General features: G+C 45.0%; 1 protein-coding gene across 3 annotated transcripts in view; it reads left to right on the forward strand.

Moving 5' to 3' along the window:
• Positions 1–5,607: 5,607 nt before the first annotated feature.
• Positions 5,608–27,318, forward strand: part of MVB12B (multivesicular body subunit 12B) — a 219,519-nt gene continuing 197,808 nt past the window's right edge. Inside the window, exon 1 of one of the 3 annotated variants that reach the window (XM_040323017.1) lies at positions 5,608–5,717. The gene's annotated coding sequence lies outside the window, so the exon portion shown is untranslated. Of the gene's footprint in view, positions 5,718–23,326; positions 23,345–27,318 lie in introns of those variants that run through there. The other 2 variants (XM_040323022.1, XM_040323018.1) reach the window with 2 other exon arrangements.

The following is a 27,318-nucleotide window of genomic DNA, read 5'->3' on the forward strand; positions in this document are numbered from 1 at the left end:
TTTTCAACATGGTTTGATAAAAACGCATGTTGAAAAACGTGTGTCGAAAAACGCAGCAAGCACCGCAAAAAGCACTGCAAAAACGCTCAAAAGCAACATGCATAGATGTGAATCAAGCCTAAACTTCCAGGCCCGAATTCACAAAGCACTTACGCCGACGTATCTACAGATACGCCGCGTAAGTGTAAATATGCGCCGTCGTATCTGTGCGCCGTGCCCACAGAACTAGACACGCCTGAAAATAGGCTTCATCCGACCAACGTAACTTTCCTAAGCCGGCGCTCGCATTGATTTCCTATTCACATATGTTAATGAGGAAGATACGTCGATTCACGAATGTAAATGCGCCTGGCGCATAAGATACGCGGTTTACGTAAGTCGTACGCCCGACGTAAAGTTATTCCACATATATGAGGCGCAACTCATGCTAAGGTATGGACCAGGGAAAACAGCCGTCGTATTTTACGTTGTTTACGTAGTACGTGAATAGGTCAGTGCGGTGGTGGGGGCAGTTACAAGCACATGTATAGCCCCTGTGTAGCCTTTCAATAAAGCAGCTGACAGCCGCTTCTCCCGCTCTCCCTCCTGTGGCTTTCTTGAAAGGCTATACAGGGGGACCGGTGCATGTTACTGCCACCGCCGTCGCACTGATCACCCCTGACTGTCCCCAGTGTGTTCCTCCCTCTCTCCGGTGTCCTCCTCCCTCTCTTTGTCTCCTCCTCCTGTCCCCTTTTATAAAAATAAAAGAAACCGTCACTGTCACTGACATCTATATGGAGGAGAAGATTGCGGTAGGTCCTGGTAGTAAGGCGAGGAACTCAAGGACTGGCACCGCAGGCAATAACCAGTGGGGCATCTCCAGTGATGCATCAGTCTGTCTCGAGCTGGTCTTTCTTCTTTAACTATTATATAGTGGATACTTAATATTCATTAAATACTGTAGCTGATAGCATTGTATAGCCCTGATAGCTTGAGCCCTGAGAACTTTTCATGGAGCAAGACAAAAGATACCATAAACTGAGACCCAGCTGCTCTTTTAGGGCTCATGCAGATGGCTGGCATTAAAACTGAGGGTTGTTTCAGGATTAATCTGTACAGACAAAACTGTAATTCAGAATAAATTCTAACAATATTAAACCATAGGAACCATATTTTGTCCTTTTTTATCTCTAATACCGTTTAAAACTACGTAAAAAAATGCAGCATATTCAAAAAAAAATTTGGGCGTTTTTCAGAACCTGAAAAATGATGTGAAGCCCACACACGATCATTTTAAATTACATTTTTTAAAACTACGTTTTTTTCATGCCGAAAAATGATCGTGTGTACGCGGCATTAAAGCGGTGGTTCACCCTCCTTAACAACATTCTAGCATTACATTCGGCATCGTAGCGCGAGCTACAGTATGCCGGTCTTACATTTTTTAGCCTTGTACTCACTGCGCTATTGCACATTGAAGATTCCGACTCCCGCGGGGAATGGGCGTGCCTATGGAGAGGGAGGATGATTGACGGCCGGCTCTGGCACGTCACGCTCCCCGAAGACAGCCGGAGTAGGTCTCGGCTCTTCACAGGCGCCGTGAAGAGCCAAGCCTATTTCGGCTATTTCCGGAGAAGCGTGACGTGCCAGGGCCGGCCGTCAATCACCTTCTCTCACCATAGGAACGCCCATTCCCCGGAATCTTCAATGTGCAATAGCGCAGTGAGTACAGGGATAAAAAATGTAAGACCGGCATACTGTAGCTCGCGCTACGATGCCGAATGTAATGCTAGAATAATAATTTTTTTTTTTTAATAGGGTGAACCCCCGCTTTAAGCCCAACTCTAGGCTAATCATACATTTACAGATAGAGTAGGGAAAGGTTGTTATTATTGACTATTGAAAATACATGTAACTTTTCAAAATATACAAGGGCCCGGATTCACAAAGCACTTACACCGACGTATAACAAGTTACGCCGGCGTAAGTGCAAATGTGCGCCGTCGTATCTGTGCGCAAGACCCAAAAACAGAGATGCGCCTAAAACCAAGCTAAAACCCCCCGACATATCTTGCTTACGCCGGCGTAGGGTGGGCGCACATTTTGGCTGGGAGCATGGTGCCGTTCCCATTGATTGGTCATTCAAACATGCAAATGAGGGAAATACGGCGATTCACGAACCTGCGTGCGCCCGACGTAGGCTATGAGAGGTGCGCGTAAGTTGTACGTCCGGCGTAAGGTTAAGCATAAAGGAGGTGTAACCCAGCAGCAGACATGCAAAGGTCTGCACCAGGGAACACAAGCCGGCCAAACCGGCGTATTTTACGTTGGACGTGTGTCTGGCTGGGCGTAGGTTACGTTCATGGCGTAGGCAGTGATCCGGCGTATCTTAGGTAGTTGTTCCGACGTGGTTGTAAAAATGCGCAGGGGGATGCGTCCACGTCACGGCGCATGCGCAGTTCGTTAAATGTACTTGTCTGGCGCTCGGACCATCATTTGCATGGGGTCACGCCTCATTTGCATGGGTTTTCATGGGTCAAGCCCACTTCCACCTACGCCGGCTTGCGCCTTCGAAACCTACACCACGCCGACGCAGCGTTGGGAGCACTGGCTTCCTGAATTCCATGCTTGCCTCTCTGCGCTGCGTCGGCGTGGCGTACATTGTTTTGCGCTACGGCGGCGTACATTGTTTTGCGCTATGGCGGGGTAATGTGCACCCAACTCTCTGTGAATCTGGGCCAAGGAGTCTACATTGGTGGGAAGCCATTTAAAACATCATTGATTTTATACAGAACAAAAGAATTTGTATAAAAAAAAAGGTAAACATTAAAAAAGTGCTATATATAAAACGTACTTCGAGAACCCAATATAGGGCTCCTAACAATATCACCCATAGTCACAAGGACATTGCGATGCTTGTAAAATAAATACACATATACAAATGTACAGTTCTAAGATCCCACAATGTGTAAACAATTCCACTTCTTCCAGGGGGAATGTCAAAGAGTATTAAAGAATATGTTACCCCACCATTTCATATTCCTGCTATGTGCCTGTTGTACCATGTGCTTGTGTTAAAAAGTAGGGATGAGCTGAACGGGATATAAAAAGATATCCAAGGAATTAAGAATGCCAATCAGCAGTGTTCAAACTCTAATCAAGAAGTGGAAAATAATGGGTTCTGTTGAAACCAAACTATGTTCAGGTAGACCAACTAAAATTTAAGCCACAACTGCCAGGAAAATTGTTCGGGATACAAAAACCCACAAATAACTTCAGGTAAAAAAACAGGACTCTCTGAAAACATGTGGTGTGGCTGTTTCAAGATGCACAATAAGGAGGCACTTGAAGAAAGATGGGCTGCATGGTCAAGTCCCCAGAAGAAAGCCATTACTACACAAATGCCACAAAGTATCCCGCTTACAATACACCAAACAGCACAGAGACAAGCCTCAAACCTTCTGGCATAAAGTCATTTGGAGTGATGAGACCAGAATTTAGCTTTTTGGCTGCAACCAGGGCTCAAGTCCTGCGGGAACGCGTGGGAACGGAGTTCCTGCACTTTTTTCACAGCAGGAACTCAGTTCCCTTTGCAGGACTAGAGCAGCCGAGAGCAGCCGAGCCGCCCGAGCCAATCCTTCACTAAGCGGCGATGCCCAGCTCGAGTCACTGTCAGGGGCAGGCGAACCTTAGTAATCCTTTATGTTACTGGCCGCTTCCTGTATATGTCTCCTGGGAGCTTTTTTCATTGTTCCCAGGAGACATTGCGGAGGTCTGCCACGAGTTATCGCGGGATTTAGAAAGAACTTGCGGTTTAGTAATTATGCATATGAGTGTATCATTTTTTTTTTTTTGGTGGGGGAGTGGATCTTGGGTGGGAGTTCCCACACTTTTTCCCAAGGACTTGACCCCTGGCTGCAACCATAAATGCTACATTTGGAGAGGAGTCAACAAGGCCTATGATGAAAGGTCCACCATTCCTACTGTGAAACATGGAGGTGGATTGCTGATGTTTTGGGGATTTGTGAGTAAAAAGGCACAGGAAGTTTGGTCAAAATTGATGGCAAGATGAATGCAGTATGTTATCAAAAAATTCTGGAGGAACATTTGCATTCATCAGCCAAGAAGCTGCGCATGGGACGTACTTGGACATTCCAACATGACAATGATCCAAAACACAATGCCAAGTCGACCTGTCATTGGCTACAGCAGAAAAAAATGAAGGTTCTGGAGTGGCTATCTCAGAGTCTTCTGACCTCAATATCATAGAGCCACCCTGGGGAAATCTCAAACATGCCATTCATGCAAGACAGCCCAAGAATTTACAGGAACTGGAGACTTTTTACCAAGAGGAATGGGCAGCTTTACCATCTGAGAAGATAAAGAGCCTCATCCACAAATACCACAAAAGACTTCAAGCTGTCATTGATGTTAAAGCGGGGGTTCACCCAAAAAACGAATTTTTAACATTAGATTGAGGCTAATTGTGGGAAGCACAATCGGGTGTTTTTTTAAAATCAATGCAGTACATACCTTTTTAGAGAAAGATGTTCTCCCCCGCTTCCAGGTATGGACTGCGGGACTGACAGGCTTCCGACCGTTGCATACAGCGCGTCACGAGTTGGCGAAAGTAGCCGAACGTCGGTGCGCAGGCGCCATATAGAGCCACACCGGCTTCTTTCGGCCCCGCTTTAAAGGGGGCAAAACACGGTAGAACTGGAGTATGTAAACTTTTGATCAGGGTAGTTTGGGTAGTTTTTGTTTTCATTATGATTCAAAAAGAGTAAATACAGTTGATTGATAATAAACACTAACCATGAGTGGAGAAAAGTTGTTGTGTTATCATCAGGGCCGGGACAAGAGGTGGGCAGGAGGGAAGGCTGCCCCTGGCTCAGCAGTTTATTGCAGGGATGGGGGGGGGCACCCTGACTCTAACTCTAAGGGAAAGGAGGGGCATAGTTTGGCATCTTTGCCCTGGGCGCTGGATGACCTTGTCCCGGCACTGGTTATCATTCTTATTCTTTAAAAAATGGCCAAGAAATCATAAATTCAGCCAGGGTATGTAAACTTATGAGCACAACCGTACATACTTTCATTGGTCCAAGCTGAATCAGTGTAATTATGCAGTAAAAGCCATACCTAAACTTCAGCTTCAGCATTCCCCTCTATCATATGACCATAACCTTCAAATGAAAGTTGGATTTTGCAAGCATGAGCCAACCATCAGTTGACACCTTTTGGCCGTGTCACCTGAGTGCAAGCCACAGAACCAGTGGAAGGGGATTAGGAAGAAGCACAAACACTTCCTGGGGGGAAAACTATTTAAAAAAACAAGGTTTTTCGAACTAGTCCAAAAGTTTTTCAACCCCTCAAATTGTTGACCTAGTCCTAGGGAAATCTTCTATCGCCCACAGGCTTGAACTTATTACGTGAAATCAGGTTGGACAAAATCATGAAAAGTCTATGGTTAATCTTGAGGGTCTTCGTTAGAAAGCATCCTGCTTTGTTGTGATGCTAGTGCGATTGCTGACTTTGAACAAAGAAGGATTGAGCCTCGGGGTGTGTAGTCACTACCATGAATAGGATCTCTCACACAGCCCCAGCCCCCACAGATGGCCCTATAATAGCTTAGAGAGATTTCCTGCCGTTCGGCCTACAAGACTGGACACTGTTAACTGCTTCTGCTCTAGAGGGACCGTAAGAACTTTTCTTGTGACCTTGACCACCACTGGAAAAATGTGAGTATCTGCCGAAATATTGAGGACGGGTTACTTTTAGAAGTTTAGAATATCTTTTCTTTAGTTACAAAACCTGGAAAATCATTAGAACACAAATGAAGGATTTATAGACTGAGAATAATGTATCCTGACAGGTCTAGCTTTATTTCGAGACCATACACTGTAGAGGTAATGACTTCATCCAATCCTACACAAGGACTGTCAGAACTTGACCTGCATATAAAGCGTCTGTCCAGTTTCAGTGTTAGCAATCATTTCTAATCTAGAGAAAGTTAGGATCTGATTGTTATGCGGAGCAGAGTTCCTATAACACACCCTAGGTTTACAGAATAGAAAGAGCACCACAATATATACTCTGTAGATTGAGGACTATTGCAATAAGAACTATTAGAAAATAATTACCGGTAACCTCCCACATATACATGCTTGAGTGGATAATTCAGATACTCAATTTATTTGCTTCATATTTTAGACAGACCTCAACAATTTAAGATATATAGCCAGATTCAGGTAGAGTTACGCCGGCGTATCAGTAGATACGCTGTAGTAACCCTGAATCTGCGCCGTCGTATATTTAAAGCGGTGTTTCACCCTAAAAAAAAAGTTTCTAGCATGCCATCAAGCATACTAGCGTGAGCTACAGTATGCCTTTCTTTTTTTTTTTTTGCGCCGTACTCACAGTTTACTGCCGTAGTGAAGTTTTAGACTCCCCGAGGGAAGATGATTGACGGCCGGCTATGGCGCGTCACGCTTCCCGAAGATAGCCGAAATAGGACTTGCCTCTTCGCGGCGCTATACGGCGCCTGCCCACAGACATCGGAGCTGACTGCGCAGGCGCCGTGAAGAGGCAAGTCCTATTTCGGCTATCTTCGGGAAGCGTGACGTGCCATAGCCGGCCGTCAATCATCTTCCCTCTGCATAGGAACGCCCATTCCCTGCGGGGAGTCTGAAACTTCACTACGGCAGTAAACTGTGAGTACGGCGCCAAAAAATAAAATAAAGGCGTACTGTAGATCGCGCTAGTATGCTTGATGTCATGCTAGAAAAAAAAAATGTTTTTTTAGGGTGAACCCCCGCTTTAAGTGTATTCTCAAATTGAGATACACTTAAATCTAGCTAAGATACGACCGCCGGCGCCATCGTATCTTAGCTGTCTATTTACGCCGGAAGCTCGGGGTGTGTACGCTGATTTACACCTAGAATGCGTAAATCAGCGAGATACGCCTATTCACGAACGTACGCTTGCCCGTCGCAGTAAAGATACGCCGTTTACGTAAGGCGTTTTCAGGCCTAAAGATATTCCACCAAAAAGATGGCGCAGCCAATGTTAAGTATGGACGTCGAAACCGCGTCAAATTTTTTAATTTTTACGTTGTTCGCGTAAGTCATCCGTGAATGGGGCTGGGAGTAATTTACGTTCACGTCGAAACCAATAAGTCCTTGCGGCGTACTTTGGCGCAATGCACACTGGGATATGTCCACGGACGGCGCATGCGCCGTTCGTTAAAAACGTCAATCACGTCAGGTCACGAGTCATCAACATAAAACACGCCCCCCTGTTCCTCATTTGAATTAGGCGCGCTTACGCCGGCCCATTTACGCTACGCCGCCGTAACTTAGGAGGCAAGTGCTTTGTGAATACAGCACTTGCCTCTCTGACTTACGGCGGCGTATCGTATATGAGATACGCTACGCCTGCCTAACGTTAGGCACTTCTTCCTGAATCCAGCTAATAGAGTAGATATTTGTAACTACTAATAGTAGAGTAGTATATGGGTGGAAAAAAGGGGCAAACTAAACCCTAGCCAAATGCATCCAGTACTCCAGTGCTGGATATGTGCTGTGGCTTGATAGATTAATAAATATCACCCCTTGTCAGGCGTCAAAACAAGGCATTTGACATTGGTGGAAATACCAGGGTCGCAAAGTTGCAAACGGGACCTGGCATTCCACCACCGCTGGGGGGGGCCCTAATACAGAAGCCCCACTGCAGAACATGGGCTCGGTTCACACTGCTGCAAACCCAAAGTCATGCAACTTACTTGTGATTGTCTTGCGACTTCCTTGCGACTATTGAGATTTCAAATTGTCTACAGTACTCAAATCGCATTAAAGTCACAGAAAAGTAAATTCACCAGACATCTGGACCAGTGCAGTGTGGGGGGGCAGACGGTGCAGGGACTGGTCTAGCTGTGGGGAGGAACGGAGGAGCGGGTAACTAAATCACCTTTATTTTCTCCCCAGGCATAGGGACCAGTTTACACCACATGCAGTCCAGTGCGTTTTTAATCTGCATCATCAATGCATGGGCAATAGTTAACATGGATTCCAATGGCATAGTTCACACCAGTTTAGTGCATTCCAGTGCAGTCAAAAGTAAAACAGGCTGCATTTTTTCTGAATGGAGCGTATCTGGTTAAGACAAAGGTCCATACAAAAGGTGAACCTCCACTTTTCGGAACCCTCCCCCCATCCGGTGTCACATTTGGTACCTTTCAGGGGGGAGGGGAGTGCAGAAACCTGTATAATACAGGTATTTGCACCCACTTCCAGGAATAGACTCCTGCGGGAGTCATGCCCCTTCCCCCCGCTGTCTTCTGGGAAACACACTGGTCCCAGGAGACAGCATGGACCAGTGAGGACGCGCCGCGCTTCTCGCGCATGCACAGTAGAGAACCGCAACGCTTCACTTCCTGATTCCCTCACAAAGGATGGCGGCGGGGGCAGCAGAGAGACAATCGATTGCTCAGCTTCGGCTGCTGACATCGCGGGGCACCCTGGACAGGTAAGTGTCCATTTATTAAAAGTCAGCAGCTGCAGTATTTGTAGCTGCTGGCTTTTAATATTTTTTTTTTTAAGTGGCAAAACACTTAAAGGGTCACTAAAGGAAAAAAAATGTTTTGCTGAAATTACTGTTTACAGGGTATAGAGACATAAAAGTTAACTGATTCCTTTTAAAAATGATTACAAATAGATAAAAATCAATCATATAATGTGCCTGCCGGTTAGTTTCACTTTTAAACTGGTTTCATGTTCCTGTGAACTAGAGAGACACACAGAACAAAAACAAACAAATCCAGGGCAGTGTTTTGTTTTTAAAATGAATCTGATTGGTTCTGTTAAGTTTTAGACACACAGTAATGACAGCTTAGACCACCGTGAAAAGCTCCCAGTATGATGGTTATAAGGAAACAGACAACCAGGAAGTGTGGAGATCAGAGCAGTTTTACAGCAACATCAAAGCAAAAACGAGCAATGAGGACATGAAACCAGTACTGCAGTAAGGTAAAGGAAGCTATTTAGCTAAAAAAAATAATCCTTTAGTGATCCTTTAAACACACCGGAATACATAAAAGCAAAAGACAGGTAGATTTGGCAAAAAAAAAAGAAGAAAAAATGCATTGGAATGCATTAGGAACACATCAAAATACATACAAAGCGCACTAGAACGCATACAAGCAAGAAAAAAAAAACTGTAAACTAGAGCACATTAAAAATGCATCAAAAACGCACTGGAATGCATAGAAAATTATCCAAAAATGTGTGTGAACTGACCTTAAGGCGACTTTTGTGATTCACCATAGCACTCAAATCCCATCAATGTCATAGAAAAGCAAAGGGCTCCACAACGGGAGTAAAAGGTCACGGGATCAGTGGGAACTGGGAAGGGTCCCCAAGCTTGGAGAGAAGGACACCATGGATCTTTGGAAATCTATGGTGGTAGGTAAAAAAGAATTATGTCAATGTCAACGATATTAGCATAATGGTTTATCAAGCGCAAAATCTCAGTAAAAAATACTCTAAAGTAACATTTTTTGCAACATGCAGTATTACCAAATTTGTTGGTATAATATAAAAGGTGAAGTTATGCTGAGTAAATAGATACCAAACATGTCAAGCTTCAAAAATGTGTGCCCATAAAAAGTGCCATGATACCCTAAATTTTCTATAAGCGATTAGTGTTGAGCAGAATATGCCATATTCGATTTCGCGATATATCTCGAATATATATTCGAATATTCGAGATATATTCGCTAAATTCGAATATTCGTGATATTTTATCGAAAGTAAATGATTGCGATTTTTCGCTATTGCGAATGCGAAAATAATTGCGATTTTTTGATAACTGCGGTAGGAGCACTCTGATTGGCTCAGAATATTCGTGATATTTTATCGAAATATCGCAACATGCGAATGCGATATTTATTGCGCAATTTCGAGAAATGCTGGAGGAGCGCTCTGATTGGCTCAGAATATTCGTGATATTTTATCGAAATATCGCAACATGCGAATGCGATATTTATTGCGCAATTTCGAGAAATGCTGTAGGAGCACTCTGATTGGCTCAGAATATTCGTGATATTTTACAATACAAAATAATTGCGAATATTCGGCAAATGCGGAAGGAGCACTCTGATTGGCTCAGAATATTCTTGATATTTTACAATACAAAATAATTGCGAATATTCGGCAAATGCAGAAGGAGCACTCTGATTGGCTCAGAATATTCTTGATATTTTACAATACAAAATAATTGCGAATATTCGGCAAATGCAGAAGGAGCACTCTGATTGGCTCAGAATATTCTTGATATTTTACAATACAAAATAATTGCGAATATTCGGCAAATGCGGAAGGAGCACTCTGATTGGCTCAGAATATTCTTGATATTTTACAATAGAAAATAAAAAGTGTTTTGCATTGGTGGTGATTCTTTACTCTATCCATCTGTCACAGCCGTTTGTCAATCAAACACCTTGAAGATTGAACACGTTCATGCTGCATGCTTTGGACTTTTTTTCACTTCACATATCAAAGACATTTTTATGAAAGATTATTTTTCTATTATTGGGACTATATTTCTTTATATATTTGTTTCACTGTGTATTTCACAAGTTATTTGCGCTTGCTTATTTTATAATTTGCCCACATGTCTTGTCACTAGACATATTTTTTATTCTTGTAGAGCGACTCCATTTTCTGTCTTGTATTAATTTATGTTGTATAACATTTTTGAGTTGCTGCTGTATTCTCCCCTTTTTTAAGGTATGCGCAATTTTTTCCTTCTTACAAAAAATAATAATATCAAACATACAAATATTCATAACATACACATACACATACACAAAGCCCCCCCCTTTTGCATCAGAGACAATCAGAGTTCTCCTACCACAGTTATCGAAAATTCGCAATCATTTTCGCATTCGCAATAGCGAAAAATCGCAATTTTTTTTTTTTCAATTTGGCAACATAATAGGATCGCCTCAGCTTAGCTACTCGGCCCAGGGTCTCTAATCATACCAGCAATGCTTTTAGACGTCGATAGGATGTGATCTGTTTTAAAAATCAAATTGAAAAAATGCGAATATTCGGAATTGCGAATATTCACCGCGAAATTCGAAATATAGCGCGATTTCTCGAATATGCTATATTCGAGTCGAATATTCGCAATGCGAATATTCGTGAGCAACACTATAAGCGATGCTTTAATAAAAGTCCCTACAGGTCATTCGTTTAGAGTTAAAGGGGTTGTAAAGCTTTGTGTTTTTTCACCTTAAAAGCATCCTATGCATTAAAGTGGAGGTTCCATCAAAAATATAATTTCGCTTTAAACTGTAGTTTAGACCTAAAAAAAAAAAAAAAAAAAGAATTTTTTTTTTTTACTCACCCTCAAATGCCTGTTGCTATGCGGTACCACGAAATCTGCCTTCCTATCCACCGAGGATCCTGACGTCAGCTCTCTCGGCTCCTAACAGCGCTAATGCTCCTGGGACGTGATGACTCATCAATGCCGTGCGCCTCCTCTGTTCGAGAGTCTTGTTACTAGTAGACCGGAAGTGATGCAATTCCCTGAATAGCTCGGCGCCATTTTCAAAACTGGCAGAGCCCTTTGTTTAGCTACTAAGATCACACCGTGATTCCTATGATGTATTCCTATGATGTATGATCGTCCTGGCTTGTTGTTGATGGGTTGCCATCACAATGGCGTGCACTTCCGCCGCCGCCGCTCGTTGTGATGGCAACCCGAGTGGTTTACGGCGCTGTCTTGCACATGCGCGAGATTGGGGCGGGACGGGTGGCTCGTCAGAACGCGTCATCCACAGGATTACCGGAAGCAATTGCATGTGGGCTTCACAATGCCCACAAGCAAAATGGGAATGCACAGCACAGTGAAATATAAAGTATTCGTTTGAAATAACTCAGCGGATCGGCGGGCCTTTTGCACATAGTAAGTGACACTATAGAGCGATATAAAACGCAAGATGAAAGGTGTTATTTTTAAAAATTGAAATACGTACTGGCAACCCCGCTTTAAGGTGAAAAAAACACTTTGCACTCTCCGGCCCGCCAGCCCTCTCGTTTTACTCACCTGAGCCACGAAACTCCATGGGCACGATGCTGCGATGGTTTCCCCTAGCTTGAGGTGGCTCTTCATTGGAGATTGATAGCAGCACAGCCATTGGCTCCCGCTGCTGTCAATCAAATCAATGACGTGGCACGCCGGGGGCAGGCCGAGTAATACACTCGGCGGCTATGGCCACTGACTGTTTTACACGGGAGCGCGCCCGCAAGCTAACCCCCTTGAGAGAGTGCTTCCCAGAGGGGGTTAGCTCCTGCGGGGAGGAGCCAAGACAGCCGCTGTGGGACCCCAGAAGATGAGGATCGGGGCCACTCTGGGCAAAACAAACTGCACAGTGGAGGTAAGTATGGTATGTTTTTTATTTAAAAAAAAAAAAAAAACCTTTACAACCCCTTTAACTGTGCATTATGGCCCTAGAATTATTGCTCTCACTCTGGCATGCACAGTGATATGTAAAATGTTTGCAGGACTTTTTTTAACGTCCTGCCAGCGCACCGCTCCAGTGTGAAATTCCGCAGCCTTTTACATTGGAGTGACAGGAGAGGCGCTTCACAGGTGCTTTGCAGGCGCTATTTTTATAGCTAGAGGGCGCTAGACCACTCAGTAATACCAATTAATATTATACAAAGTGATCCTGTGAAAAATATAGGTATATATATACCACTATCTATATTAACAAATAATAAAATTCATTGACAAAATAACATTCATAGGAAAGTCTCTGTGTCAAAAGCTTGATAGGTAGTCCCAATAGTGTATTTGCTCAATGCATAACACATGTGTCACAACACCAAATCTTCTTAGTTGATAATGCTTTATGTGAAAAAGGAGGAGAACGCCATCACCACAGATCCAATCTTCTTTATCACCACTAGTTGTGTCAAAGCAAAAGGATGTGCTTACCAGAAACACTGGACTATTATAATTAAACAATAGTCATTATCGCCTATGCAGGATTGTGCCTGCATACACTTCGGACAGGAAGACAGATTAAAACCTCGATACCAGGAATTCCAGATAGGATATGTAATAAAAAAAGGGGGCAATGGAGTGCCAATAGTGTGATATTGCTAAAAGATTTATTGGTTCATAAAATCATAAAAAAACAAAACTGTTACAATGGCCAAATTGGCCTCTTACTTTAAAAGTGCCTACCCGGCACTGGGGCTGCAGGCGTATTACCGCTAGCTTGCGGTCTAATACGTGGATGGGTCGTCGCATGCGGTGCCAGCTTCGTAACACGGCTCGGCGTCCCAGCTGTCAGCTACCACGGGCAGGGGGGCACGTCACGTGATCGGGTCAGCCTCCGACGTACGTTTCGTCAGGTACAACGTCTTCAGGAAGACGATAAAGAAGATTGGATCTGTGGTGATGGCTTTCTCCCCCTTTTTCACATAAAGCATTATCAACTAAGAAGATTTGGTGTTGTGACACATGTGTTATGCATTGAGCAAATGCACTATTGGGACTACCTATCAAGCTTTTGACACAGAGACTTTCCTATGAATGTTATTTTGTCAATTAATTGTATTATTTGTTAATATAGATAGTGGTATATATATACCTATATTTTTCACAGGATCACTTTGTATAATATTAATTGGTATTACTGAGTGGTCTAGCGCCCTCTATTTATACCTTCTTTTATCACAATCAGTATTGTTTTTTGAGGTGCAGCTGTTGTACTTAATTTAAGGTAATTTATTATTTGTTTGGCGCTGAATCTCATTTTTTCGCTATTTTTATAGCGCCTGTAAAGCGCCTCAGTGTGAAAGGGGAGGAGAAATGGTTTAAATTACCTGATACCCCACTTACCAGCAGGCGGCGCTCCACCGCAATAGACTGTCCTTCTGCATCCTCACATTCAGTGCAGGGCTATGGACCCTGCTTTAGTCCTAATGACATCAAGTCCCTAGATCGGTGGAGTGTGGGGGTGCAGTACGTTATGGCGACAGGTCTAGCTGCAGGGAGGAACGGAGGATCGAGTAAGTAAATCACCTGTTATTTTTCCCCTTGGGCATAAATGAGCAATTACACCTGCAGTGTGAGCACAGCCTCCAAGGGATAGTTTTTTTTATTTGTCCCGAGTTGGACGTAAGGATTGGTAAGCTGCAATGGGCCCGATTCAGAAACGGCGTATCTCCTGATACACCGTCGTATATCTCAGAGTCCGGCCGTCGTATCTATGCGACTGATTCATAGAATCAGGTTATGTATAGATATGCCTAAGATTCGACAGGTGTAAGTGACTTACACAGTCGGATCTTAGGCTGCAATTCCAGGCCGGCCGCTAGGTTAAAGTTACCCCTGCTATAGGAGGGGTAAGTGCGGCGTATCCTATGTTAAGTATGGCCGTCGTTCCCGCGCCGAGTTTTGAATTTTTTACGTTGTTTGCGTAAGTCAATCGCGAATATGGCCGGACGTAATTTACGTTAACGTCAAAATCAATGACGTCCTTGAAACGTCATTGGGAGCAATGCACGCTGGGAAAATTTGCGGAAGGCGCATGTGCTGTTCGATCGGCGCGGGGACACGCCAGATTTAAATTGTACACGCCCCCCTAGCCGCGGAATTTAAATTCCGCCGGGGGATTTACGATACGCCGCCGCAACTTTAGAGGCAAGTGCTTTCTGAATAAAGCACTTGCCTCAAAAAATTGCGGCGGCGTAACGTAAATCAGATAGGTTACGCGGATCTAAAGATCCGCTAACCTATCTGAATCTAGCCCGCTGTATTCACTTTTTGGTTTTGGTTTTGAATCCAGTGGGGTAGATTCAGGTAGCTTTGCGCAGTTTTTACTGAGGCGCAGCGCACCGTTTTGCCGCTGCGCCTCCGCAAATTACCTGCGCTACCCTTGATTCACGGAGCAGTAGCTCCGTAAATTGCGTGGGCGCTCCGGCAAAATGCCTGGCGTAAGCGCGCGCAATTTAAATGATCCCGTAGGGGGCGTGGATCATTTAAATTAGGCGCGTTCCAGCGCCGAGCGTAGTGCGCATGCTCCATCAGGAAACTTTCCCGACGTGCATTGCGGTAAATGACGTCGCAAGGACGTCATTTGCTTCAAAGTGAACGTGAATGGCGTCCAGCGCCATTCACGATTCACTTACGCAAACAACGTAAATTTCAAATTTCGCGATGCGGGAACGACGGGTATACGTAGCATTGGCTGCCCCTGCTATTAGCAGGGGCAGCCTTACACAAAAACCGACGTACGCAAACGACGTAAACTGCGTACGCAGGGCTCGCGTATGGTTGTGAATCGGCGTTAGTATGCAATTTGCATACTATACGCTGACCACAGCGGCCTGCGTAAGAATGCAGCCTAAGATATGACGGCATAAGGAGCCTTATGCCAGTCATTTCTTAGGCTGCAGTCGGCGTAACGAGGTTCCTGAATCAGGAGCATTCGTAACGCCGGCGCAGGTAAGCAATTGCGCTGCGTAACTATGGTTACGCAGACGCAATTGCTCTTTGAATCTACCCCAGTGTTATTAGGGTGTGAAGTTTGGAGAACATGTTCTCCAGTAAAGTGATGATCATTAGATTTGTAGATCTTCAACACAACTGTAAATGACGTTGAGGGAGCAGCGCGCTGCTCCTTGCTATGCTGGGAGATGGAATGCTCAGTGACTATAGGAATTTGCATTATGAGATCCTCCGAAAATGAAATATTGTACTTCCAAGACGTCCCAGAGTCCATAACAGACTGTCAGCAAAGCACTGTTTACAGAAAGAGACTTCACTTGGTTTTCTAACCGGTCCTAATGAAAATGACAGCTGGAATCTAATTGGTTTATAGAGGCATCACTACTGTTTTTTCTCCATTTTAAATTGGTCTCAATGGGACTTATTTATCAAACTGTCCGAATAAAGAAAAGTCTGGTTATCCATATAAACTATCCATATTCTCTCATTAGTCCTTCATTCCAGCGCAGTACAAATGTGTAAAGAGAAAAAACAGATTGGTTGCTGAGGGCTGTATTTATAAAAAAATATGCTTAGTGAAAGTAAATGTACATTCATTTTGTGCGTACTGGGACAAAAAAAAAAAGTTATTTGACTTTTTCCTGTGCTGGATGAATTTTTTTTGAAAATACCGGATTCAGACATTAGATGGCGCTATGTATGATAGAAAACTTCTATGGAACTGAGAGCCATCTAGTGGCCAAAGGTGATATTTTTTATTAAAAAAAAAAAAACAATGTTACTTTTAGGCCCCTTTCACACTGGGGCGTCTGCAGCTTTGGCGGTAATGCACCGCTATTTTTAACGTCCTATTTGCGGGGGTATTAGGCTGCTAGCGGAGTGTTTTTAACCCCGGCTAGCGGCCGGAAAAGGGTTAAAATGAACGGCGGTATAGCCGCAGTGCCCCATTAATTTCAATGGGCAGGAGTGGTGGAGGAGCGGTATACACACCGCTCCTTCACCGCTCCAAAGATGCTGCTAGCAGGACTTTTTTACCGTTCTGCTAGCGCAATGCTCCAGTGTGAAAGCCCTCAGGGCTTTCACACTGGAGAGATAGCAGCGGCTGTTTCAGGGCGCTTTGCAGGCTCTATTTTTTAGCATTATAGCGCCTGCAAAGCGCCTCAGTGTGAAAGGGGTCTTAAAGGGTTGTAAATTCTCATGTTTTTTCACCTGAATGCATCCTATGCATTCAGGTGAAAAAACTTCTGACACTAAACGGCCCCCCAGCTCCCCCCCCCCCACGTTTTACTCACCTGAGCCCGTTCCTTCCCATGGCGGAGACGCGCTCTACCTCTCTGCCCGTTGTCTCGGCTCTTGATTGGATAGATTAATAGCAATGCAGTCATTGGCTCCCGCTGCTGTCAATCAAATCCAATGAAGTGGGCTCCGGGGCGTGGAGCCGAGTCCGGCATTCTGTGTCAATGGACGCAAATTCTGGAGTCGGGAGCGCGCCCTCACGGTTACCCCCAAGGACAGCGCTTCTCCTAGGGGTTTTCCCGATGCGGGGAGGAGCCACCAGCTCCGATATGGGACCCCAGAAGAGGAAGATCAGGGTCACAAATTGCACAGTTTTTTTTTTTAAACAAGGGTTTAGTAACCCTTTAACCACTTACAGACCCGGAAAATTTTCCCCTTAAAGACCAGGCAATTTTTTGCAATACGGCACTACGTCGCTTTAACTGACAATTGTGCGATGTTGTACGCAAACAAAATCTAGGTCCGTTTTTCCCCACAAATAGAGCTTTCTTTTGGTGGTATTTGATCACCTCTGTGGTGTTTATTTTTTGCGCTGTAAACAAAAAAAGACCAGAATATTTTTTTTTTCTTTCTGCTATAATACATAAAAAATAAAAAATAATCATAAAAACAAATGTATTCATCAGTTTAGGCCAATATATATTCTTCTTCATATTTTTGGTAATAAAAAATTAACAAAAAAATCGCGTATATTGATTGTTTTGCGTCTACAAACCATGTGATAGATTTAGGGACTTATTTTTTTTTTAATTGTCTTTACTGGTAATGGCGTCGATCTGCGTTTTTTAGCGGGACTATGACATTGCGGTGGACAAATCTGACCCTAAGTGACACTTTTTGGGGACCGGTGACATTATTACATTGATCAGTCCTATTAAAATGCAGCGATCAGTGTAAAAATGACACTGGCAGGGAAGGGGTTAACACTAGGGGGGCGATCAAGGGGTTAAGTGTTCCCTAGGTGCATTTACGTATGCTCTGCAAGCAATTGTGCTCCAGGTTTGAAAATGACTTGCTAAGCTATTGGTAGACTTGCCAGGCTTCACAAGTTTGTTGCACAATTGCAGCAAGTCCGCATTGCATGACTCCAGATCCACTTTCTTTGCAAACATTTTGCTGCAAGTTCTGCACACCTCCCAACTTTCTGAGATGGGAATGCGGGACACCTATCAGCAAAAGTATGCAGGCATAGGACACACCCCTTGCCACGCCCCCTTAAAGGAGAATTGTACAAAAACAAGATTGATTAAACCCACAAGATCTTTTTTTTTTAACACTACTATTCCTTATATTGGCTTTTGGAATATACAAATGCAGCAATTTAGAAACTGGATGAAAGGTTTATGCTGGAAAACACTTTTTGATAGATAAAAAGTGTATTTTATATAAATCTATATCGATCAGACCAAAATGAGGGACACATGAGGAGGAATGGGACATTGCTCCAAATCAGGGACAGTCCCTCAAAATCAGAGACAGTTGGGGAGCTATGGTTCTGGTTCAGTTATAATGTGCAATAGTCATCCCACCACAGGGGTCACTGTGGCTCAATGTTCATGTTGTAGTAGACTTACAGAGCTATTGATGTAGACTCACCACTGCAACTTTGCTCTTGCTAAAGACTTGCCATGCAAATTTGCTACAAATTGAAAAATTGCCAACTAGAACTTGTGCTCCAAGTGCTCTGCCAGTGTATAACTTGTCAGTGAAAATGTGCCGCAAGTTGACAGACTTATGCCGCGTACACACGACCGTTTTTCATGACGTGAAAAAAAAAATGCCATTTTTGTAAATGATCATTAACCTCTTGACAACCGACTTTGTGATACAGGCATCATTCAGATATCATCGTCTTCAGCCGCAGATTCTCTGCACTATAAGAACGATCAAAGCGGCAGTTCCACCGCTTGATCATTCTTATAATCAGCGGGAGGGGGACGTCCCCCCCTCCCGCCACCATCGGGTGCTTCTCCGGGCTCTCCCGTGCCATCGGGGGCCCGGAGAGTGAATCGGTCAGCGCTGGCTGGGAAGCATAGAGATGGAGGCCCGAGCGCGACGTTATGATGTCACGCCTGTTACTCGGAAGTAAACAAAGCCGCAATCGCGGCTGTGGGCCTGAGATTGGTGAATTTTTTTTCACAATCTCATGCTTGTAAGCCTGGAGGAGAGATGTGGGGTCTTATTGACCCTGCATCTCTCCATAAAGAGGACCTGTCACACACCATTCCTATTACAAGGGATGTTTACATTCCTTGTAATAGGAATAAAAGTGATAAAAAAAAAAGTGTTAAAAAAAAAAAGAAAATGAAAAAAAAAGGTGTAAAAATAAAAAAAATTAAGTAAAATAAAAATAAAATTAAACATTTTTTTTTAAACGCCCCTGTCCCTGGTAGCTTGCGCGCAGAAGCGAACATGCATGCAAGTCCCGCCCACATATGTAAACGCCGTTCAAACCCCACATGTGAGGTATCGTCGCGTGCGTTAGAGCGTGTGCAACAATTCTAGCACTAGACCGCCTCTGTAAATCGAAAATAGTAACCTGTAAAAAATGTTAAAGCGTCGCCTATGGAGATTTTTAAGTACCGAAGTTTGGCACCATTCCATGAGTGTACGCAATTTTAAAGCGTGACATGTTAGGTATCTATTTACTCGGCGTAACTTCATCTTTCACATTATACAAAATAATTGTGCTAAGTTTACTGTTTTGTTATTTTTAAATTCATGAAACCGTTTTTTTTCCCAAAAAAAGGCGTTTGAAAAATGATTGCGCAAATACCGTGCGAGAAAAAAAGTTGCAATGACCGCCATTTTATTCCCCAGGGTGTCTGCTAAAAAAAAAAATATATAATGTTTGGTGGTTCTGATTAATTTTCTAGCAAAAAAAATTAGATTTTTACATGAAGGAGAGAAGTGCCAAAATAGGCCCAGTTGTATAAAGTGGTTAAAAACGACTGTGTGTAGGCTCCAGAGCATTTTTATCTCGACGTGAAAAATGGGCATTAAAAATTTAGAACATGCTCTAAATTTTGTCATGTTTTTCACGTTGTCGTTTTTCACGTCGTGAAAAACGGTCGTGTGTAGGCTTTAACGACGTAAAAAAAAGTGCATGCTCAGAAGCAAGTTATGAAACGGGAGCGCTCGTTCTGGTAAAACTAGCGTTTGTAATGGAGATAGCACATTCGTCATGCTGTAACAGACTGAAAAGCACGAAGACTGAAAAGCGTGAATCGTCTCTCACCAAACGTTTACTAACACTAAATCAGCAAACGCAGCCCAAAGGGTGGCGCCCTCCGAATGGAACTTCCCCTTTATAGTGCCGTAGTACGCGTTGTACGTCACCGCGCTTTGCTCCAGCATTTTTTTTCACGATCGTGTGTATGCAAGGCAGGCTTGACAAGAATCATGTCGAAAAAAACTTCCTTTTTTCTAGGACATTAAAAATGGTCGTGTGTACGCGGCTTTAGAATTCAACACTGCCACAAATGTGTGGCATGCTATCCTTGCTATCTGGGGTGGGATTGCTGACAGAATGTTACTATGCTATTTTCTCTCTAGGACAAATGTTCTTCACTCATTTGAACAATTAACGCACTCCCGCCCAGCTCCGACATCCCTTTATTAAGCCAATATGTCTCGAAATCTGATTGGCTGTCACAATGGTCACATAATCAAGAACCAAACCCACCAGCTCCCAATCATTACTAGAGACCGGTATATGTCTTTTACATCTGAGCGCGCTCTCAGCACAGAAAGCTCTGCTGCTCATGGACGCACATGTGCGACTTGTGGGCATGAAAGCCTACACTCTTTGCCGCCACATACAGTAATACCTTGGATTACGAGCATAATTTGTTCCAGAAGAATGCTTGTAATCTAAAGCACTCGTATATCAAAGCGAGTTTTCCCATAGGAAATAATGGAAACTCAGATAATCCGTTCCACAGCAACTGCTTGTCTATGCAGTACCGTATGTGGCCAGAGGTGCAGGGGGCACCGGAGACCAGTGGCGGCTGGTGCTCAAATTTTTTGGGGGGGCGCAAACGGAAAGAAAAATTGCAGCCTCACTGTGCCCATTAAATGCAGCCACTGTGCCATCAATTGTCACCACTGTGCCATGCCATCAAACACAGCCACTGTGCCATTAATTTGCACCACTGTGCCATGCCATCAATTGCAGTCACTATGCCATGCCATCAAACGCAGCCACTGTGCCATGAATTGTCACTACTGTTCCATGCCATCAAATGCAGTCACTATGCCATGCCATCAAACGCAGCCACTGTGCCATCAATTCGCACCACTGTTCCATGCCATCAAATGCAGTCACTATGCCATGCCATCAAACGCAGCCACTGTGCCATCAAATGCAGCCACTGTGCCATGCCATCAAACGCAGCCACTGTGCCATGCCATCAAACGAAGCCACTGTGCCATGCCATCAAACACAGCCACTGTGCCATCAATTGTCGCCACTGTGCCAATTGTCACCACTGTGCCCTTTAATTGTCGCCGCTGTGCCCATTGATGTCACTGTGCCCTTTAATTGTCGCCACTGTGCCCATTCATGCCGCTGTGCCAATTGTCCCCACTGTGCCCATTGTCCCCACTGTGCCTATTGTCACCACTGTGCCCATTGATGCCACTGTGCCCTTTAATTGTCGCCACTGTGCCCATTCATGCCACTGTGCCAATTGTCCCCATTGTGCCTATTGTCACCACTGTGCCCATTAATGTCACTGTGCCCTTCGTCGCCATTGTGCCCCTTTCCCCCGCCCGGCACTTACCTTTACTGGAGTCAGCCATTCACATCCTCGACCCTCGATGTCTTCTCCCGTCCTCGATGACGCTTCAGCCAATCAGGTTACCGGTAGCCAGAACCGGCCAACCTGATTGGCTGAGACGCCTGTCGGTCTTATCCAAGGAACGCACCCCCTGTGCGTTCCAAGGATAAGCTTCCGCGGACCCGAGGGCTGTACTCGGAAAGCCTATCAGAGCCGCTGGCTCTGATAGGCACTTCCGTACAGCCAACCAGCTGCCGTTATTCAGATGGTCGGCGCCTCATGTCCGGCCATCTGAATAGAACAGCGGCGACAATAACATAGATTCGTGCAATGCATGAATCTATGTTATTAGACTCAGTGGCGGTGAGAGCCAGAGGGGGCGGCGCTCCAGTGCCTTCTATGGACGAACCGCCACTGCCGAAGACACTCGTAAACATTCCGAGACGCTCTGAGACCACTCGGAGATGCTCGTAAACACTCTGGGAACGGAGTGTTTCAGAGTCTCTCCGAGCATCACCAGCGCCCAGCGCCCCCCCAACTCAGGCTAAACAACCCAGCTGCTTGAATCCTGCTCATCTTGCGAGACAACGCCTGCAAGGCGAGTCAGGATTATTTTTTTTAAATTGCTCGTATTGCGAAACGCTCGTAAACCGTGTTACTCACAATCCGAAGTATTTATTTCCTATGATCACCAGCTCCATCTAGTGACCATTATGCAGTATTTACCTTACTTGTGCTATTCTTATGAATGAAGAACATGTAACATAAAGAGAAAATTCTCTAAATACATTTGGCCCAGATTCTCAAAGGCGTTACGACGGCGCAACACCATTTGCGCCGTCGTAACTCCTCATCTGGCCTCGGGTATCTATGCGATTGATTCTTAGAATCAGTTACGCATAGATACCCATTAGATCTGACAAGCGTAAGGCTCTCTGTCAGATCTTAAAAGCAATTTTTTTTCCCGCCGCTAGGTGTCGCATCGTCGTTTTTCCCCGTCGTCTATGCAAATGAGGTAATTACGCGAGATTCCCGAACATACGCGCAGTCGACGCTGAGAATTTACGTTGTTTCCGTAGCGTACGCGACGCGTAAGGTTGCCCCTGCTATTAGGAGGGGCAACCAATGTTAAGTATGGCCGTCGTTCCCGCGTCGAATTTAAAAAAAATTACGTTGTTTGCGTAAGACGTCCGTGAATGGCGCTGGACGCCATTTACTTAAACGTCTAAGCAAATGACGTTGGGGCGACGTCATTTAGCGCAATGCACGTTGGGTAATTTACCCGACGGAGCATGCGCAGTACGCTTGGCGCGGGAGCGCGCCTAATTTAAATGGTGCTCGCCCCATTTGAATTGGGCGGGCTTGCGCCGAGCGATTTAACGATACACCACCGCAAGTTTACAGGTAAGTGTTCTGAGAATCAGGCTGTAAACCTGCGGCGGTGTAACGTAAATCACATACGTTACGCTGCCCAGGAGCAACGTAAATGTATGAGAATCTGGGCCATTTGACTTTGCCAGTGAATGTACACATGATGAAAACTGATGATTTATTGTTATTTTTTTATACTCCACGAGGGCCCCTAGTTTGCGTGATCACGTTTATGAAAAAGATTTGCCAAAGGTGAACTTAGTCTTTGATTTCAATACACATGCTTTTTTTCTATTTTAACTTCCGCTTTTTCGTAAGTTTGAGCATGAAAAGGGAAGTGAAGATGTACAGATAACTGAATCTAAGACACAGAAAAGGCGATCTTTACTGGCGTAAGTGGTTCATTTTGACATTTTAATGTTTTAATGATGACATATTCAAAACTTTCAGGAGTATAGTTTGAAAACCAGGGCTAGAGCTGGGGTGCAGGGAGGGACAGTCGTCATCTATGTCCTCAGAGTCGCTGGGGGAAACCTGCACAAGCCGACATGTTGCATAGGAAGGAGGCAGCTCTGTACTTGTCTACTGTGGTTATAGCAAGTTAGAAAATGACTTGCTAAGCTATTGGTAGACTTGCCAGGCTTCACAAATGTGTTGCACAATTGCAGCAAGTCCGCATTGCATGACTCCAGATCAACTTTCTTTGCAAACATTCTGCAAGTCTGCTGCAAGTTCTGGTGCAGTTTCAATGTGCAATAGTCATCCCACCACAGGGGTCACTGTGGCTTAATTTGCATGCTGTAGATTTGCAAAGTTTTTGCTGTAGACTCACCATTGCAACTTTTCTCTTGTTAGATACTTGCCACGCAAATTTGCTACAAATTGGAAAAGTGTCAACTAGAACTTGTGCTTCAAGTGCTCTGCAAGTGTACAACTTGGCAGTGAAAATGTGCAGTAATTAACAAACTAAGAATTTAACACTGTCACAAATGTGCGGCAAGTTGTCCTTGCTATCTGGGTTAAAGTAGAACTAAAGGCAAAACTTTATTTATTTTTTATTTATAGAAAAGTGAAGGTGGACTCTTATGCATAGCTCCCAACTGTCTCTGAATTCAAGGGACTGTCCCTCTTTCCTACTCATTTGTCCCTCATTTTGGTCTGATAGTTGTATATATAGTTGTATGTAAAATGAACTTTGTATCTTTCAAAAAGTGTTTCCCAGTGCTAAACCTTTCATCCAATGTATACATTGCTGCATTTGTACATTTTAAAAGCCAATTTAAAGGAATTGTAGTGGTAAAAAAAGGTCCCTTGTGGATTTAATTGACCTTTTTTAGGGGTTAATTCTCCTTTAAGGGGGTGTGGCAGGGGGGAGTGTCCTATGCCTAGATACATTTGCTAGTAGGTGTCCCTCATTCCCATCTCAAAATGTTGGGAGGTATGCTCTTATGGAGCCAAACACTGCTACATCCCTAATTGCACATTGAACAAGAATTATCTCGCATGGGACTTTAACCACTTCCCGCCCGGCCTATGGCCGATTTACGTCCGGGAAGTGGTTATGAAATCCTGACAGGAGGTTCTAGAACGTCCTGCAGGATTTCATGCCGCGCGCGCCCGTGGGGGCGCGCATCGCGGCGATCGGTGATGCGGGGTGTCAGTCTGACACCCTGCATCTCCGATCTCGGTAAAGAGCCTCCGGCGGAGACTCTTTACCATGTGATCAGCCGTGTCCAACCACGGCTGATCACGATGTAAACAGGAAGAGCCGTCGATGGCTCTTCCTCACTCGCGTCTGACAGACGCGAGTAGAGGATAGCCGATCGGCGGCTCTCCTGACAGGGGGGGTTAGCGCTGATTGTTTATCAGCGCAGCCCCCCCTCGGATCGCCACACTGGACCACCAGGGATGCCCACCCTGGAGCATCAGGGTGGGCAAAAAAAAAAAAAATGCCAGAAAAAAAAAAAAAAAAAGTCTAAAAAATAAATAAAAAAAAAAGCATAAAGAAAAAAGATGCCAGTCAGTGCCCACAAATGGGCACTGACTGGCAACCTGGCAAAAATCAGTGCTGCCACCCCAGTGTCCATCAGCGCCACCCCAGTGTCCATCAGTGCCACCCCAGTGTCCATCAGTGCCACCCCACAGTGCCCATCCATGCCCAGTGCCCACCTATCAGTGCCCATCTGTGCCACCCATAAGTATCCATCAGTGCCGCCCATGAGTGCCCATCTGTGCCGCCTATGAGTGCCCAGTGCCGCCCATGAGTGCCCATCAGTGCCGCCTATGTGTGCCCATCAGTGCCACCTATGTGTGCCCATCAGTGCCGCCTATGTGTGCCCATCAGTGCCGCCTATGTGTGCCCATCAGTGCCGCCTATGTGTGCCCATCAGTGCCGCCTATGTGTGCCCATCAGTGTCGCATACCAGCGCCGCCAATCAGTGCCACCTCATCTGTGCCCGTCAGTACTACCTCATCGATGTCCATCAGTGCCATCTCATCGGTGCCCATTAGTGCCGCCATATCAGTGCCCGTAATTGAAAGAGAAAACTTATTTACAAAAAAATTAACAGAAAAAAATAAAAACGTAATTTTTTTTCCAAATTTTCAGCCTTTTTTTAGTTGTTGCGCAAAAAAAAAATCGCAGAGGTGATCGAATACCACCAAAAGAAAGCTCTATTTGTGGGGAAAAAAGGACGCCAATTTTGTTTGGGTACAGTGTAGCATGACCGCGCAATTGCCATTCAAAGTGCGACAGTGCTGAAAGCTGAAAATTGGCTTGGGCGGGAAGCTGCGTAAGTACCTGGTATGGAAGTGGTTAATGCAGCAACACAATCTTTACAGGAAGGAACACAATGGTATTTAGAAGGTAGGAAGGATCACTATGGCACATGGAAGGCAGGGAGAAAGAATAACTATGGCACATGGAAGGCAGGGAGGAAGGATCACTATGGTAAATGGAAGGCAGGGAGGAAGGATCACTATGGTACATGGAAGGCAGGAATGAAGGATCACTATGGTACATGGAAGGCAGGAATGAAGGATCACTTTGACACATGGAAGGCAGGAATGAAGGATCACTATGGTACATGGAAGGCAGGAATGAAGGATCACTTTGACACATGGAAGGCAGGAATGAAGGATCACTATGGTACATGGAAGGCAGGAATGAAGGATCACTATGGTACATGGAAGGCAGGAATGAAGGATCACTATGGTACATGGAAGGCAGGAATGAAGGATCACTTTGACACATGGAAGGCAGGAATGAAGGATCACTATGGTACATGGAAGGCAGGAATGAAGGATCACTTTGACACATGGAAGGCAGGAATGAAGGATCACTATGGTACATGGAAGGCAATTAATATGTCTGTCCCAGGTCCCGGGCACCTTCATTCCGGGACAATACAATGTCCCGGAATGAAATAGAGGACACAGCCACCCCCTACTAACTAATAACTACATTTCCGGAACTGGTTGCTGATGCCAGCGCTGCCTGGGTGGGGAGTAGGGTGACCACGTGTCCCGGACTGCCCGGGACAGTCCCGCATTTTGCAGGTCTGTCCCAGGCACCTTCATTCCAGGACAATACAGTGCCCCAGAATGAAACGGAGACAGCTACACCCCGGGACAAAGTGATGCCCCCAAAAAAGGCCGCCACATCACTGCTTTATTTACTGACAGTACTTGTCCTGGCCGGGAATGCCTGGAGGAGCACAATCCTCGCCCCCTGATTGTGATTGGAGAAATCAAAAATCCCACCTCTTGTAACCAATCACTGGGCTGTGCTTCGTTACAGCACAAGCTTATTTTTGGGAAGGGGGGGGGTGTCCCTGAATGGTAGTTTGGAAATGTGGTCACCCTAGTGGTGAGTGAGATAGGGGGAACAGAAATGGACTCACCGACTTCCCAGGTCAGCAGCGGAACGTTCACGGACGGCTGCTGAGACCCACGGGATGCGCTCCGGGTTCCGGGAATGGCACGGGACTCTCCAAGGCCTTGCGACTCCGAGAACCTTGGTTCAAATAAACTTTCCAGTGTGTCCTCATCTTCAGACACAGAATGAAGCTCGGAGAAGAGCAGTTCCTCCGCAGGTAGATGGCCGCAAGGTTCGGCTGTTGGATCTTTGGGTCGATCCGACAAGGAGTGGCTGGAGGGTAGGCCTCGACCGCAGCCGCGGGAGGCTGGAACAGGTCCCACTTCGATTGAGGCACCCCACACGGAGATCGCTGTGGATGAGGTGGTCTCTGAAGTGGTATCGGCCTGAAATTTTGTCACGTCCAAAAAACTGGTCATGTCCGAAAAACTGGTCATATCCGATAAGCTGGTCACGCTGGTTGGGTCATCTTCGGTCATAGGGCTTACC

The sequence above is a fragment of the Rana temporaria genome, chromosome 9, assembly GCF_905171775.1.
Source record: "Rana temporaria chromosome 9, aRanTem1.1, whole genome shotgun sequence".
Classification (NCBI taxonomy): domain Eukaryota; kingdom Metazoa; phylum Chordata; class Amphibia; order Anura; family Ranidae; genus Rana; species Rana temporaria.